Source organism: Orycteropus afer, unplaced genomic scaffold, assembly GCF_000298275.1.
Source record: "Orycteropus afer afer isolate SDZICR_OR568_19922 unplaced genomic scaffold, OryAfe1.0 scaffold00035, whole genome shotgun sequence".
NCBI lineage: Eukaryota > Metazoa > Chordata > Mammalia > Tubulidentata > Orycteropodidae > Orycteropus > Orycteropus afer.
This window is the reverse complement of record NW_006921622.1, coordinates 3,270,267-3,279,931: the sequence shown is the minus strand read 5'-3', so window position 1 is coordinate 3,279,931 and position 9,665 is coordinate 3,270,267.

The window sequence follows — 9,665 nt, the reverse complement described above, 5'->3', positions numbered from 1 at the left end:
AATTAGGAGATTTCCAGATAAGCAGAAACTAAGGGAATTTGTTAAAACCAGACCAACATTACAAGAGATGCTAAAGGGAGTCCTTTGAACAGAAAACCAAACAATAGCAAATAACAACTGACCATTAATACACAAGATGATATAACCCAGAAATCACAGCTATGGACATATCCAAAGTAAAATGAGCTTACAAGATTGTAAACAGGGAACCAGAGACATCAGTTGGCAACTGAGGACAGCTACAAACAAAAAGAGGGAAAAGACTGTGTAGTTACAGAACTTCTAAATGATGAGGAAGTAGAGAGAGTTGTAAGATACAATGGACTGTTCTAAACTTGGGGAGAAAATTATAAATCATAGAGTAACCTCAAAGAAAAATGATAAGCTTTCACATCACAATAAAAAAGAGGAAAAGCACAAATATTCAGCATATACTAAAACAACAGCAACAAAGGAAATGATAACATGACTCATAAACATAATGAGCTCAGCACAGAAAATAATATGGAACAAAGAAACCATGGACACCATGAAAACACACATAACAAAATGACAGCAACAAATTCAAACTTATCAATAATTACCCTGAATGTTAAAGGATTAAATGCACCCTCAAGAGACGGAGAGTTGCAGGAAGCTGGTGGTGTGACTTGCAATATTAATTTTTTCTTTATGGGCAAAGAACTGGGAATGAAGAATCTATAATTTGGAAAAAAAAAAAAAAACTTGGTTTCCCTAAATAACATCAGAAAGCACATCTTAAATCTGGTATCTAAAACAAGTTGTACACATAAAGGACAAAATAAGAAGCTAGAAATAAAGAAAAGTAGAACAATTACAAGGAAAGTTTATGAGAATTAAAACTAATAAGGAAATAGCAGGGTTACATATCTTTTAAGAAATCTTAGAGTACTGAATCAATCATTCATTCAATAAAAATGCATTATTTCCTTTTAATAGAAAGAATACTCCATTGGAAGTTAGGAGTCTTGAATATTTAATAGGTTGTGCTGCTAACTAGTCAGGAGACCTTGGGAAAATCACTTCATCTTGCATGACCTCAATATTCCTATCTGTATCATAAAGAGTTTGGACACAGTAGGTCTGTGCTAGAGACAGAATTTTCCGTATATATATTTTTTTCTCTTCTTCAAAATGTAAGTTCCTGAACACTTCTTGGACTTCCTGAAGCCATCACCCACCCCTACCTGAGACACATAGAAAGGTAGATGCAGAAGGTGAGGGCTATTATTGTCCAAGAAGAAGGATTTCATTAGATTCTTTTTGCTTTCAGAGTTAAAAGGAAATGCTGCAGGCTGCTCGATATAGGCCTTGTCAGGGAAAAAGATGTACTTTCTCAGGGACACCATCTTTACCCACAGTTCTGGGGCGTCCCCAGGGGTGGCTACGGGTGAGACTGAAAAAACTGATCTCCAAGAGCACCAGTGTGGGAGCTGAGGCAGAGGAGACATTTGGCTTTCCTCAAAGATAAGCAGGAATCAGAATCATGTACCAAATGGGAAACATTTTTTAGGTGGAAATATGGATGATATATTCTAGACAGAAAGAATGGAAGCAGCAAATATGGACCGTAGAGTGTATGAAATATGAACAGGACAAGAGCAATTTCACATGAGTGGTGGATTCTGATGGGGGAGTTGTTGTTGTGAGTTGATTTCAACCATAGCAACCCCATGTGACAGAGTAGGGCTTTCTAGGCTGTAATTTTTATGGGAGCAAATCACCAGGTCTTTCTCCTGCAATAGTAGGAGGTAAAATTGGAAAGATAAAGTGGAAGTCAGATTAAGAGTCTGAATGTCAAATGTCACGATTGACAGCACAACTCAGTGAGTAGGCAGTGGGCAACCTTAAAGATTTGCAAACTTTGGTACTGATACTGCTGCAGAAGAAAGGATGCATTTCTGTTTAAATAACAGAAAAGGCATGGGGATGCATTATAAGGCATCAGAAAATGTGTTGCAGTAGGAAAGTCTCATTAGTTTCTAACATATTATAAAATACATTCCAAAAAGCAGAATGCCTATATTGCACTTATGGTTGGAGTGATTGCATTAGCAACTTTAATGGCATAATGGCTCCACAGCATTCATTCAGCTCTTATCCATGGTATAGAGCAGATACAGAGACTGGGTAAGGTTGACTCACTCCAGCTTAAGAGGCAGACACTTTTTGGACTAAACCTACTAAAGAAGAGAGAACAGGAAAGGAGGTTATGGCCTTTAGAAAGCAGTCGTTTCATAAATGTCAATTTGATCTAAATGTTAGAAGGCAGACTCCACTGGTCTGATGCTCGTCTTGGGAAAAGATGGGAGCTATTTTAGGCCAGATCTTTTACATACACTTTCCAATCCTCATAAAAAACTGCTCAAATAAGTCTTTCAGAGAAGTTAATTTCTTGCTCAGAGTCACATAGTTATATAATTTATTCACTTAATAAGGGATTTGAATCTAAGTCTGACACCCTCAGGGCAAGAAACTGTATGTTTTAATTATTGATGTATCCAAAATGGCTAGGAAAGTGCCAATCACATAGTAGGTGTTCAATAAATACATAATAAGGAAGGAAATGTATAAATCAATGCATGGGAAACTAGCCCCTCCCTTTGTAGCAATTCCTAGAAATGGGATTCTTGGAACCAAAACAAAGCAAGCCCCCTTCCCATTCTTCCTTCCTCTAGGTATCTAGGGTCTCAGTTCACAAAAGAAAAAAAATAAAATACTACTCCTTTTCTTGCTATTGCACAAAATTCCTGACTCTGAAAAGTAACAACTAGAGGGAAAAGAACTCAAATACTCTCAAAGGGCATTGTTGTTGTCGTAAGGTGCCATCAAGTCAGCTCCAACTCATAGTGACACTATGTACAACAAAATGAAACATTCCCTTTTCCTATGCCAGCCTCACAATCCTTGCTATACCTGAGCCTATCATTGCAAGCCACTGTGTCAATCCATCTCATTGAAGACCTTCCCCTTTTTGTTGACCCTCCACTTTACCAAGCATGATATCCTTCTCCAGGGACTGGTCCCTTCTGACAACATGACTAAAGTAGGTGAGACAAAGTCTGGCCATTCTCGATTCCAAGGAGCATTCTGGCTGCACTTCCTCCAGGACAGATTTGTTAAGTTCTTCTGGCAGTCTAAGGACATACTTCTACAGAAATTCATTTACATTTAACTATATAGGGTCCATCAAAAATCTTTAAACTGATGTCAGATGATTTCTGAAAGCAGAAGGACCCAAGACTCCAGAAGAGAGTGATTCAAAAAGGGGAGTGAATGCTGAAGAAAAAATTTGCAGTCCTCACCACTTGGCGAAGTTGCAAGCCCTTCAACTTGCAGGAAATGTTTGGAGTTAGGGGTTATGTCCTTTGGGAGCTAAGCACGTGCTCCACTCACCAAGGCCACTGCAATATGTGCAAGCCCTGATTTGCATGACTTAAATGCATATTATAAAGTAAAATGTCAATGAATTTCCCAAAAAGTTTGTTAATTGAGATATTAATAATTCAATGAGCTTTTATTGAGCGGTTCTCTGCTTTTCTAAAGGAGTCCTGGTTATACAATGGTTACGAGCTCAGCTGTTAACTGAAAGGTTGGTGGTTTGAACCCACCAGTGACTCCACAGGACAAAACACTTGGTGAACTGCTCCTACAAAGATTACAGCTTAGGAAACCCTACGGAGCAGTTCTTCTCTCTCCTATAGGATCACTATGAGTCAGAATCCACTCAACAGCAAGCAATAACAGCAACAATAATAACAACAACAATAATTTTTTTTATGCCTTTACACACCCAAATCAAAACATAGCCATAGATCATATTCTTGGTTCAAGTTCCTCTGTCTCTCACAGTGTATCCTTAAAGCACGAAATGCAAATATTTAACATAGCACTTAGAATTTCAGGAACAAGATCACCCAGATGGGGTACTCACTTCTGCACAACAGTCTTCAAAAACATGCTTACACGTATGCTCCTTTGCGAACAGGCAATAAAAGATGGCCAGCCCAGCACAGTCCACTGGGACATTAACTGAGATGCTTTCCGAAGGCTAAAAACACACATTTTCTATCACAGAACTTCTATGGCTTATGTTGAAATCCAATCTAACCTATTAGTTATTTTAAAAAGAACTATATAAACTACCCCAAGGAGGGGTCACTATGAGTCGGGGCCAACTCAACGGCACATAACAACAACAACAACATATAAACTACAGGTATAAGCCAAATACAGAATTTAAGTTTAATTCTGTATTTGGCTTATACCTTTAATTTAAGGTATAAGCCAAATACAGAATTTAAAAATAGTTTGCTCTATTACTAAACTTCAATTTTTATATATGTTGTTGTTGTTGTTGTGTGCCGTTGAGTCGGCCCCGACCCATAGCGACCCCTTCTTGGGTTTCTTGAGGCAGTATCACTAAGGAAATAGATTGCCCAACCTTCCTTCCAAGGAGTGGTTGGTGGGTTTGAACCGCCAGCCTTCTGGTTAGCAGTCAAGTGCCTTAGGTACTATGCTACCAGAGCTCCTGCTTATATACATAGAGTATCTGTTTCAAGAAAATCTGTAAGCCCTTAAGGTGTAAGTCTCTGATCCAGTTAATTGTGACCAAATCTTGCAGAATAACCAAAAATCCCTCCTAACATGCAAAAATCTCAACTACCTGTATGTTCCAAGGCATAAAGCCCCCCCACTGATAATTCTGACTTGTGCTTCCTTTCTAAAGTGAATGTCTCCCTTGCCTTCTGCTTGAGGGTCATCATTTATGCCATCAGAACAGAATTATGGACTAAACACTTCGCATACAGAAGCTCACTTAATTCTCACAACACTCTCTGAAAAACTTCCATAGATATACCGCCTCAGAAACCCAAGGAGGGGTCGCTATGAATTGAAATCCACTCGAAGGCAGTGAGTTTAGTCTTTATTCCCATTTTACAGACACAAATATAACTTCAAATATAAACCCCAGGTAAGCTGTTAAATGTAATACCAAAAAATGTTGAAAGTGGCTGCTATTTCTCTTACCAAAGTCAGTTTTGTGAAAAATAAATATATTGAAGAATTAATATTCAGTGTAAGATATGCGCTTATAATGGAATCAAAGTTTTCAGAAATGATTATTCAAATCATTACTATCATAAGTACATGATAGTAACTCTTTTCCTTAGTATTTAGATGAGGAAACTGAAATAGGAAGAGTATCAGGATTGTGTAACTTAATATATCAGAGTCAGTAGACAATTTGATTGCTCTAAGGGCATAACCAAAGAGCTGTCTGGTGGTGCTGTGGTTAAAGCATTGGGCTGCTAACCAAAAGGTTGGTGGTTCAAACCCACCAGTCACTCTGCAGGAGAAAAAGGAGGCAGACTGCTTCCATAAAAACTTTCAGCCTTGGAAACTCTGTAGGGCAATACTACTCAGTCTCGTAGGGCTGCTGTGAGTTAGAATCAACTTGATAGCAGTGAGCTTGGTTTGGTTTTTGAAGGGTATAATGATCCAGTAGGAGTACCCAGGGTCATGCTTTCTTGGTGTGTATGTATCACAACAGGAAATATCATGGGCTGCAGAGTGAAAACCCACATCTACCACTAGCTGCTTTACGGGGATGACCCTCAAGATTATTTTGTGCTACCTCATCTATAAAAAGATAAGGTCAAAGTATATAATTTCCAAGCTGTTCCATGGTTTAATATCCCAGCAATATATGGATTACAACTAAGGTGTCTTTCCTACCCACCCCCCAAGAATTCCTTTAATTTTTAATCTGAATAGGCTTTTTCTTGCCACTTGACCCCCTGTTTTAGCTGTACCCTGAAAGCCTGGAATGAAAGGCTGGGTATTCCCCTGTGGCATTGCATGCTGCAGCAAATTAGCAATAACTAACCAGTTGCTGTCAAGTGGATTAAGACTCATGGTGACCTCACATGCATCAGAGTACAACTGTGCCCTGATTCTTTGAAAGTAGACCTGGTACTTCTGGGTAGACTCAAACTGTCAACCTTTTAGTTAGCAGCTAAGCATTAACCATTTTAGCCATTCTGGCACCAAATAATTAGAGCCTCTTACTAGCATCTCTTCACAATTCCACCTCCAGTGAAGTCACATTGATCATTTGAAATCAGCCATGGTGAGAGTGTTTACACCATGGAAATCAGCAAATACCACAAATCAAATCACTGTTGTTGTTTCCTTATTTTTTATTTCTGAGAATCATTTGTTAAACATTTGCCTGCACACCACTTCTGTGAGCCAAACCCTCCCATTTACAAGGTGAATTTCTGTGCTGAGGTCCTTTTAAAAAAACAACCTGGGTCTGACCAACTCTCACTGTATCTCAACTGCAATTATATCTCCCATTGAGGCCTAAATGTTGGCAATGAATGCAATTTTCTCTGCTAAAAGGATTGAAGGTTTCAGGAGAGTAGAATACCTCTATAAAACATAAGTCTTAAAGAATGACTGACCCATCCATTGGCATCAGCCTAAAGATGCTCACGATTCAGGATACTATGGGAGAGGTAGAAGAAAGGGTTCTGAACACAATAAATCAAGAAGAAGGAGAGAGACATTTCTGTGGGTTTTCTTAATCAAAGGAAGCCAGGGAGAGAGTTGCTCAGGATTCATATATCATTTAAGCTTCTGCTAAACAAGCAGGTACTCTACTTTTATCCAGACATCTCAGTTCATGCTTGGGGCCAGGAGAAAAAAAAAAAAAAAAGAAGAAAGAAAGAAAATCTAGAGGAAGATCCTTTGCCTGTTGTTTGTTTTTAATTCTCCAAATAAACAGGTTTTCAGTACCTCCCACCTTCTCCCAATATTTGTCCCTAAGAAGATATTAGAATGAGACACCCTGCTGTCTCTAGGAGGGAAAAAAAGCTTAAGCAAATTAAGAAACACTTTTTGCTCTAAAGCATTAAGAGTCAGTTTACAGAAATTAGGGGCTGTATCTGTAGCCCTATGGTATAAACCTATAGTAGCCACGGTGGCCACCTGGCCACATGTGGCTATTTTACACTTGAAGTTAAAGTTAAGTCATTGTAAGTATATATTACACATTGTATTTTGAAGATCTAATTTCTAAAAATGAAAAAAATATAAAAATATTCCAGAGTTGATTAAATGTTAAAATGATAATACTTTGGCTATATTGGGTTAAATGGGAGCTCTGATAGCATAGTGCCTAGGGCACTTGACTGCTAATCAGAAGGCTGGAGGTTCAAACCCACCAGCCACTCCTCAGAAGGAAGATGGGGCAATCTACTTCCTTAGTGATACTGCCTTGGAAACCCAAGGAAGAGTCACTATGAGTCAGGTCCAACTAGACAGCACATAACACCACCACCAACAACATAGGGTTAAATAAAATTTATTTATAAAATCAATTTCACCTGTTTATCTTTTTTTATTTTTTTTTTAATGTGTCTATTCAGTCTTCTGAAATGAAATGCTGTGGCTCATCTTTTGTGCCTCACATTGTGTTTCTATCACACAGTGCTGGGCTATAAAGTCCAAGTTTCATAAATAGTCCTTGAATTTTTCATTCAGCTTCTGTTGAATACCCTTCACGATAGGGAACTCACTACTACTAAGCAGCCTATTCTATTTGAAACAACACCAACCTCAGGAATTTTCACTGGTCTTAGTTTTAATCTTTGGGGCCACAAAGAATATATTAATCTTCTTGCATGTGACAAACTTGTAAGATGAAGATAATGATAACATCTAAACTCACCCTCCTGGCCACAGTCTTCTCTCTTTACCAAAAAATAAAAAACAAACTGAGTGCCATCGAGTCAGATCCAACTCACAGTAATCCCTCCCTGGGATTCCGAGGTGGCATCACTACCAACGTAGGTTGCCCAATCTTCCTTCCGAGGAGTAGGGGGTGGATTTGAACTGCCAATCTTCTGGTTAGCAGTCAAATGCCTTAGACACTACACCAGCAACTCCTCCTCTAACACCATCACTAATTGAAAGATATGCCTTGTAGCCAGCACTGAGGTAAAATATCACCTCAGGCCCCATGTATCTTTTCTCAGTTTGTTTCTTGGAAACCTCTCCTTATTTAATGTATTGCTTTCATTGGATAATCACTAAGGCAGAAAGGAAAGAAAGAGAAAAAAAAAAAAAAAAAAAACACCACTGCTCTTAATAGCTAACACTTATGAAGTACTTACTATTGACCATGTTTGGTTTTAAACATTTTACATATTTAACTCATTGCATCATCACAACAATTGATGGCGCAGATAATTTAATTAATTTATAAACAAAGAAACTAAGGCACAAAGAAATTAAGTAACTTGCCCAAAAATCACATACCTAACACGTGACAGAAGCAGGGTATAAACCATGTTGCCTTTAATAGCTACTACCGCTAGTTAACTGTGCTGTTGTTATCAGGTGCCATCGAATCAGTTGCGATGCACACCAACCCACGTGACCGGGTAGAACTGCCCCATAGGACCTTCTAGGCTGTAATCTTTATGGGAGCAGATCTCCAGGCCTTTGTCTCATGGAGCTGTTAGGCAAGTTCCAGCTGCCAATCTTTCTGTCAACAGCCCAATGCTTAGCCATTTTTGCCACTAAGATACCTTCTAAACACTACTTGATGCTCATTATGACTTGGCTTTTTCTGTGGTGAAATCCTTTTTCCTGGTACATTCCTGGTAGTAGAGATTCAGTTACCTGTCCTCCCAGTCCTCTCCTTGCCACTACTGCAATGCATAGAGCAGTCCCATGGGCAGAAATTGTGCTCATTAAATGTTTGTTGATTTGATAGAAATGAAAAATCGAGGTGCTAATATCTCTCGTATAATTCTCAAAACAGAACTAGAGTGAAAATTCTTACAGGCACTCTCATTCTAAAGTTTAAGCAGCCAGTTGGAAAAAATAGAAAAAGACTCAATAGTCTTTGAAAATGTGAAAAGCTTTGAATCTGTCCCTAATGAGTAAACCACCAGTCTCTAGAAAAAAGATAGGAGTAAATCTGCTTAGGTTACAGTTTGAATAATTTAGAATGCAGTTAAGGATGAACTTGCTATAGCTCACAGAAAAATGGCAAGTTTTTTTCCCTTTTGGGGGATGCTCTATGGTCCTGACTGTGGAGCACTGAATGTGGAGAAGGGGGATCCGTTTCAAGTAAATGTTTGAAGAGACACCAGTGCTGCCTTTTTTTTTTTTTTTTTTTTTTTTTTGGCTAAAAACACTAAGAAGAGATTTGTTGGAGGTTAGATGGAAATAGTGAGAAGTAAAAACCAGAATGAGCGAACAACAGAGTAGAAAATTCTACCAGAATAAAGACAGGAAGAACAATGGGATGAAAGAAGCCAGGAAGAGGATGCAGGGTTTGTGAGGCAACACCTCTGCCCTGACCAGCAGCCACCCTCTTCCAACCCTGTGGCTTCCATGCGGAAACAGCAGTTTTCTCCACAGAGCTTGTGGTACAGGGAATTTTGCTTTCCTCCTCACCACAGGTGTTGAAAGGAATTCATTACATCTGACTCAGAAGAGGAAGGTTTCCCAGGGGAAAATACCAGAGAAAGGCATCAGACACAAGTCAGAAGGCCTCCACCTCGGAGCAGACTTACCCAACAGCTGAACGGTCACCTGAACAAGAGAGAGGAAAACCAGGAGCA